This window comes from Mytilus californianus, unplaced genomic scaffold, assembly GCF_021869535.1.
Source record: "Mytilus californianus isolate M0D057914Y unplaced genomic scaffold, xbMytCali1.0.p SCAF_5, whole genome shotgun sequence".
NCBI classification, from domain to species: domain Eukaryota; kingdom Metazoa; phylum Mollusca; class Bivalvia; order Mytilida; family Mytilidae; genus Mytilus; species Mytilus californianus.
Window position 1 is genome coordinate 59,371,796 of NW_026262701.1, and position 6,967 is coordinate 59,378,762.

Consider the following 6,967-nt stretch of genomic DNA (forward strand, 5'->3'; position numbering starts at 1 on the left):
AGTTTTGAATTACTATTATAATTATTTATACTTTCGTAGCAAAAGTATAATTAACAGTTTATGTGAATTGATCAGGAAAATAAAGTAAGTAGAACAATAGGATGGTAAACGAGAATAGGGAAAGTAACTACTAATACAATCCTGTATACTTCATAATGCAGAAAATGGCATTTTTACGTAAAAAGAATATACGGATACTTCTCATGTACTTAAGTTGCAAAGTTGAAATGTGGGTGATATTTGAATGCAGAAATGATAATGAATGCATACCATCGGTTGGTAAAACGTAATAATGTTTTTTTTTTATATCAGTTTATTTTCTTTTGGAATTTCAACCAAAGATGAAGAACTGGATATTCTTTCGCTCTACATTATAACCAAAATCAAATAAGTGTCCTTACAAACAACGTTAATAGCTGGGTCCGCCAAATGCTCCACAAAACATCTTTCCAAATTATTAATATCTCTCGTATCAACAATCAAGTCTGGGCATCAGAGTTACTGTAACACTATCCACCCTCTAGAAGTGGTGTGAATAAGATGTGAATGATAAAAAAACCAAAAGATCTGTTAGAATACTTCCAATTAAAGTCCCTCTCCTATGCAATAGTTAAAAACGTTTGACTTTTCTCCTCTTTACGCTAGCATTCATTATTCTAAACTTAAAGACATGTTAACAAAATTGGTCCAACCTTGTTTCCTCAAACAGAATGGCCAATCTGGATATAAATATCTTTTTCCTACTGAATGTCGATGGTTCGCTCCGGGCACTCCGGTTTCCTCCATCAATAAAAACTGCCAACCAAAAAAATAATCCTACCACACTATAGCCAATAGCGCTGATACGGGCGTTAAACACCAACAATCAACCAATCAATCTTGTATAAGGAAGGGGCAAAGCATAGTTTATAAAACACCGCTCTGATTCCAGCAGAAAGTTTACTGAAATTGACATCTTCAAAATGCTTGATTTTTTATTGACAATATATTACATGTAGTTACATTTTTTTCAATAGAAAATCGGCATTTTCATGAGAACAAACTGTGCCACTCTGCTTGACGACTTTATCTCTATGAGGCAGACTTCATACAGAAGCTTCTCAAGAACAGAAAACAAGCTGGTTTTCTTATTTAATTTCAATTTCCGCTATATGTCCTTTCACTGAATAAATCAACATTTGGTGACTTTGTTAACTGTATCTATCCAATTAAATTTGAAATAAATGATTTCACAGACTACTAATTTAAAGGGAAAAACACGTCTGGTATCTTCGATGAGTTTTTGTGCCCAAACAAAAATGAAAAACAAATATGGAAGACAGCAACCATTGACAACCACTTAATTTTAGGCACATCATGAATGTTCCTGGGTTAAACATGTTCCACCCCCTTTTTTTGTTTTGGTCAAGTTAAACAATAGTATAACTTCAAAGTTGACCTAAGTCGGATTTGGCAATTATTTCATGTCCTTTTTAGTCATCTAGCTCATCAAAAGTTTTATTCTCATACTTCCTTTGCTTTCAAATATTCAGCTTTGAGCGTTCCTGATGAGGTGAACCAAAAAAAGCTTTTCGGATGCATGTAATTATAATGTCTTCTTTTTCCTTTTTTTCAAGCTTCTAATGTAGACGCGTTTTGGGATTTTTTTTATCATGAAAGCAAACGATAAATGTTTATTTCTGTTAGGAAATAATATAAATGATAAAATGTGTAACGTTTTTTCCTGAATCCGGACGACAAGGTGAAAACGAACTTAACGTCAAAATAAATCTCGTGACTAAAATTAGTAAGAAACGCGTGACTTTATCTAAAGTTACAACATCAAATGAATAAAAGCCACGAGAACAATGTCGTTCAAATTACATTGTAAAGTACAACAATACATTAAATGACCATGCTAAGATTATTTACCTTTAATAAATCTGATGAACGATTACCTGTAATGGATTTTCCTTAAGAAATAGAACGACGCATTAGTATGTAAATAAGTGTTCTGAAATCATAAGTATTTATGTAAGTTAACAAGACTTTGCTATTTTTGATAAAAGCATTTCCTTTTTCTGGTTTTTACCCCCAAGATATGACAGTAAATTCGGAAAAATTGCGTTATTTATATTTCGAACTGCGAGTGTGTAAAAACTAGAACTAGCAATTTCACGGCATTGTTTATATCGTGTATATTTGCATGATGTCACGGTACTAGATAAATATATACTAATTGTAAGGGAATTCAAGTTTTGTAATAAAAAGGTTTGAACGTTGTTTTCAATTTAGACTTGTTTATATTTTTTCGTTTGGGCTTGTATTATATTTGCCTTCGGGTTTATATGATCCGTTCATCCTATTTCGACTCTTCAAAAGTCAAGAGTCTATCCTAAATTGAGGTAAATTATATGGCCTTCCAAATACCGTTTCGATTCCTAACATCACTAAAGAGACCTTAATTGTCGAAATCCGGATATGGTGAACTAATTTTTGCACCTTTTGTTTGCGGTATACCATCTTTTGCCGGAAGTTTATTGTTTTCTGTTTGGTATTAAATAAATAGTTAAGATCCATTTTGTTACATCTGGTGATCCGTTTATTTGGCAATCACCATTGGCAGTCAGCAGGGTTTAAGAACATCCGTTGTTCGACCTGCTAGTCAAATGCGTTTTGTTAAAATATACTTTTTCACTTTTTTTGGTCTTTTGGAAAATGTTGTTTGTGCTGTATTTAGACCCCTCTACCAAGACCTTTGTTTTGCATGCACACGTACAAAAATTGCGGTTTTTATCCAAGGCAATCATAGATTTGAACGTTGTTTTAAATTCAGACTTGTATATATATATATATATATATATTTACATGACTAATGGATTCAGTTATTGTATAATTGTAAAAAGGTAACAATTGCCTTGAGAGCATTGAAGTTAACGATGTCATTTTATCTACCTATCAAGGTACTATTTGAGCTATTCAATAATGTAAAATGGTAGCACCATTTTTCCGTCTTTTGAGATCAATGTGTACAAAAGACACAAGATATATATAAACCCCATCAATTGAAAATAAACAGAAAAAACCGCAAGCACTCAACAATAGCCTAAATCATTACGCAGAAAAGGAATCATATATATGTCACATGTGTTTTAATAGCAGTCGCATTTCTAAAAGACATCGATTTACGTTAACAGGAAAACCAGCTGGTAGATAACTAAAAGCAGACCCAACTGTATTGGAATAAACATATACGGAAATTTAGTATAGGAAAACACAAGTACAAACAGAACACTACACGACAAAAGCACACACACCTTACACAATAATTTGGCTTCTTTGGCATCACACGTGTTTCAGGAATAACCATCCAGGTAAGCTCATGAAAGTTTGAGAAAAAAACTTATGAAACGGTTCAAAGCATAAAATCACATCGATACCTTGATGTTGACAACGTATAAAAACATTAGAATGAAATCACCTCGTAGATTTTGGTAAACTTTATTTTTTTCTAAGGTTTTCGTTTATGTCAGGATTTTATCTAGCTTCAGCCATACTTTACTATCTGTTGTTATATAATATGATTTCACTGTTCTAAAATGTATATGTGCACTCATATATCATTTGAAATCAATTTATAATTCTAATGACAACCTAAAAATGATTTTTCTTTCTTCCATAACTTCGATGTATATCAATAAAAGTTATCTGCTTCCAAGCATTTATTGATTTTTCTGAATTTCACTCTTGCTTCATTGACATAGATTTCATTATTAATTACACTCAAAGAGTGTACTCGATGCACTTAACAATCTTATCAGGAGAATGGAATAGATGATAGGAAACGAAATGTGTATGCTATTGATAAATTGTCTTAATAGACAAAATTTTTGCCCATTAAGAAAAGTAAGTTGTATATCATAAGGAGTTTTCATAAACCTTTATATATCGTACAAGATACAAAATGTCAACTGTATTCCTAAATGCTATGGAACTTATATCACCAGATGTAATTTGACAAATGATACTGGGTACGTCATAAAAGCAAGAGAAGTTGATTTGTAGAGTATCGAAAGACCTAGGAGTTCACAAAATGTAGATCAGATGACTAAAGAATCAATTATCTTAAATGAGTTCATTTTATGAACAAACATGATTGAATACTACAAATTATCATTCCGTTATCAATGTTAGAATGTGGTTAATTATTGTCCAAACATAACAGTTTTGATATTTAAATTATGGTTAAATACATGGCTTTTCTGTTAAAGACGTTCTGTTTTTCGGCTGTCAAACTCCAGATTGATCGTCAAGGAAAAGTATCGCCTAAAAAAATGCAATTCTAACATTTTATAGCTGAATTCAAGACTTGTATATATAATATTCATAACTTATCCTTGATGCTAACTTCTAAAAGAGAACTTTTTGAATTTGTTAAAACCAAAATAATGTCGAGAGGGAAACTATATTTGTTAAGAAATAGATGATACAAGTAAAGCGTTCAGAGAACCACTTGTTTATAGAAGGATACCCGATATCATTTTGTACATATAGCAATACATTTTGAATTTCACTTGATGTTTTTAACAAAAAAGTATGCGGTTATTTTTTTATTCAATACTTCTACTTTTTTACATGATACCGGTATAATGAAGAAAATGTTGATTCACATACCATGGATGTGTTGAATAAAAAATATATTGTACACAAAAACAATAACAAGAATAAACAAATTAATTTGGCCGTACAAAAGACGAACCAAACACTTACAACCGAAACCTGAGATATCGATGCATAAAAGAAACAACACATGGTATAGACAGCCTTGCTGGTTTGACACAGACACAAACTGTAATAGGCTAAAACAAGTTTTAATTGTGAACAAACCGCCCGTTTTACATTTCCTCTATTACATTTCGTAAATGAGCACAAATTAAAGAAAGTCAGTACATATTTACAACAATCAAATTACTTAAATTACCCTTCTCACACCGGACCACACCGACTCACTTCTACTACCGACTCACATGTTTTTCATGTACAAAGTATCTATGCATTAAGGAATTCAATAATAAGATTACATTTATTATAACCAAGGTATTATATGTGGAACAATAAGTTCGATACACTATTTTTGAATAAAATATCATGTCCCAAACTTAATCAATATGTCTGTTTTCAGAAATATTTCTGTAGTACTAGTTACTAGTAAGTTACTAGTACTAAAACATTGAAAAGACGGAAACAAGATGTTTTGTCTCACAACATCATAATGATGATAGAAAATTGATATATTCATTACCTTTGTATTTATGTGCGTTATGCGGAATCAGTTTGAACGATTGCACAATGTTTTTATAACGGAGAGTTAATAAATAAATAGGTTGTGTAACAATCGTTGTTATTCGGTTTGGCGGTCAGTATATAAGGTAACGAGTATTAAGTTATCGAGGTTGGGTAGTTACTAAACCAGCACACATTTTATAGTTGGAAGTTTAATTTTTCTTTTCCAAAACATATTTATGTATTTTTGTTTTCATATTGTTCCAGTATCTTAAACATGTTATTTTCTTTTTTTGTAGATTGTTTTGTTAAAGAACACGTGCAAGATTCTGCCATGCAGTTTCTTTTGTGTAAATTAGGACTTTATATTTTAGTATGGACTTTGAGGCAGAGGAGATATTTTGTATAAGAAAATAAAAGTTTAAGCTGGTCACTGCGCCATTCAGTACCCAAATATTGTGTTTGTGTTTCATTGTATTCAGTAAGAAAAGTGAACATAATTGCATGTGTTCAATTATGTTCACATGATTTCAAAGAAGCTGGAACATTTTAGCACATGAAAATGTTATGTTTGTTTAAACAAAGTGAATTAAAACATAACTAAATTTACTGTTTACAATGTTGAATTATTAGATATTTGAAACAGTAATGTTTTTTCTATCCGAAGCTTAACATAGCTTATACGTATTTGGCACAACTTCAAAAAAATGTCAATGTTCTTCAATTAACTTCGTATTTGATATGGCCTTCCAACTGTTTTAATTCGAGCGCTAGTGATGAGTCTTATGTAGAGGAAAACGCGATTCTAGCAAAGCAAATTATAATATTCGCATCTTTGTTTTTGTTTCTTTTTCATGATAAGTTCTTATTTTACTATTTTAGGAGCAAAATAATGACTTATCATACATCCTCCTTTATAGAATGCCCTTTCTAAAATTATTTCGAAATAGAAGCATCTTCAGTAAATACTAATATTTAAAGTTTCCATATTAATAAGATATTGAGACAAATTTGGTTTACATCAAAAACTATTTCAACATCAAAGTTAGGTCAGGTAGCAAGAACGTGACACATACACGTGAATTACATTCATGTAAAAGAAATAGTACTGACTAAAGCTTTGCCAAAAGGCAAAATAATAAAAAAGATTTATCACAAGACGTCACTGTACTTGTTATTCGTGCTTCTTTTTTTAATCCTTTCATACTTGTCAAACATGTTTTCGCTTTACATTTTTAGACCGATTTATTGATGAACGTGTAACTTCTAACAGAAAATACTACATGTTTTAAGGACGATTAGATGTTAGAGTAAAATTCATATGACCTACTTTAATAAAAAAATTCTTACTTATTTTTATCGTCTTAGTTCAAAAGATAATCATAAGCAGGCTCATGTTTTGTATTTTGAGACGACCAGTGAATGTTTTCACAACTGTTTATTGTGTGTATAGCGAAGAATCAGCATATAACTGTTTTAAATTCTCTATTTTCAATTTTAAAATCTTTACTGTTTTACTATATCATCATCGAACCCTCAGCACTTAATGCCAAAACACTATCACGAAACCACTGATGCGTGTTTGTTAAATATAAACGATGTTGGCTGGATAAGTTTTTGAATAAAATTTTATTTGAACCCTTCCCTACAAGACACAAATATTATTATTATACTTCATGTCAAAATGCCAGATTATGATTGGTTA

General features: G+C 31.0%; 1 long non-coding RNA gene across 1 annotated transcript; it reads left to right on the forward strand.

Moving 5' to 3' along the window:
* LOC127701217 (uncharacterized) lies at positions 1 to 5,716 on the forward strand. Its single transcript, XR_007981881.1, has 2 exons — positions 1 to 84; positions 5,562 to 5,716. It is a non-coding gene; the product is annotated as an uncharacterized LOC127701217 (long non-coding RNA).
* Positions 5,717 to 6,967: the final 1,251 nt, after the last annotated feature.